The sequence below is a fragment of the Procambarus clarkii genome, chromosome 67 (assembly GCF_040958095.1).
Source record: "Procambarus clarkii isolate CNS0578487 chromosome 67, FALCON_Pclarkii_2.0, whole genome shotgun sequence".
Lineage (NCBI taxonomy): Eukaryota > Metazoa > Arthropoda > Malacostraca > Decapoda > Cambaridae > Procambarus > Procambarus clarkii.
In genome coordinates, this window is record NC_091216.1 from 7,409,687 (window position 1) to 7,411,417 (window position 1,731).

Below are 1,731 nucleotides of genomic sequence, written 5' to 3' on the forward strand. Positions count from 1 at the left end.
GTCTAAGCTTGTAAGTGAGGTTCCCGAGAGCGTCCCAGTATTAATGACGTATCTGATTGCAGAGTCGACCTGGGACTGCTGTGTTGGACGATGGATCAGTCTACCCAAGGCAGCCAAGGTCTCCTCATCAGTCTGCTTTGGAGAAGCTGTGAGCCATCCCTGGACGAACTCTGTTGAGAGTAATAGCCTGCCTGAGGAGTGGCAGTGTTGGGAATCGCCTTATCCGGGGTTGGCTGGTGGAGACCACCCACTGGGGTGCTGTATGAGGAGAGTGACCAGCGAGTCACACGAGGCTCCTGGCTAGGGCACGCAACCCTAAGTATCGGTCGTGGAGTGGCCTACACAGCGGAGCTGATCGGTACTTGCCAGCTACAGGCTGGATTGTGGTCGGACGCCTCCACGACGAAGCACCCAGTGGGACTGTGATTTGGCTAGCCTGTGGCCAGGGTAGATTTGTCATAGTCATAGTGGATTCATCGTGGGCCACGGAAGAAGGAACCAGGGCTACCCAGAGTGAGCATCGTTGAGCATCCAGTGTCTTCGGAGGAAGACGCAACTGTACATAAGTGTAGTAATAATCCCCGCGTGCGACTGTTATTTATTGATATATGGTGGTGGTAAATATATCAGAAAAACTGGAACATTTGTATCCCTTCCCCTTTAATTTAACTTGTGTTACAGAACACACATCTTGAAAGCCTCTACTAATTTGGGGCCGGATTCCCAAACTCTACTACAATCAGAGAAGAACCCGGTTGCATCCCAGTAGGGCCGTAACACCATTGTTTCGTGTTCTGTCTTGTGTTGATAATTTTAATACCCTATTAACATCCCCCTTGTTATGTCCATTCATCCACTTATAAACCTCTATTAGGTCACCCCTAACTCTTCGCCTTTCCAGTGAATGCAACTTAAACTTTGTTAATCTTTCTTCATATGAAAGATTTCTAATTTGGGAAATTAACTTAGTCATCTTACGCTGGACACGTTCAAGTGAATTTATATCCATTCTATAGTACGGCGACCAAAACTGAACTGCATAATCTAAATGGGGCCTAACCAGAGCAAGATATAGGTGAAGAACCACACCAGGTTCTTAACACGGAAGAAGACTCACTATCACTTCAAGTTGATCTAAATAGGGTTTTGAAATGGTCAGAGGATTGGCAGATGCAGTTTAATGCTGATAAATGTAAAGTTTTGAGGCTAGGTAATGATGATGGATTTACAAGATACGAGCTAAATGCAAAGAATGCAAATCTTTGCATTAAAGAATGCAAAGAGGAGCTTTCCGAGCCACTGTCTACCATATTTAATGAATCAATAGAGTCAGGCAGAGTGCCAGAGTCATTAAGGTAGCTAATGTGGTACCAATTTTTAAGAAAGGAGATAGATCACTTGCGTCAAACTATCGGCCAATTAGCCTAACGTCTATTGTGGGAAAGTTACTTGAATCAATAATTGCAAATGCAATTCGTCTCCATCTTGAAAAACATAAATTAATAAATGAGTCGCAACATGGTTTTACAAATGGCCGTTCATGTTTAACAAATTTGCTAACTTTTTATTCCAGCATAGTTGAGGCAGTTGATAGTGGTAAGGATTGTGATGTTGTGTACCTTGACTTTAGCAAAGCTTTTGATACAGTGCCACATGAAAGACTAATTTAAAAAATAGAAGCTCATGGTATTGGAGGTGCTATATTAAGTTGGATTAGGGCATGTGGGAGAA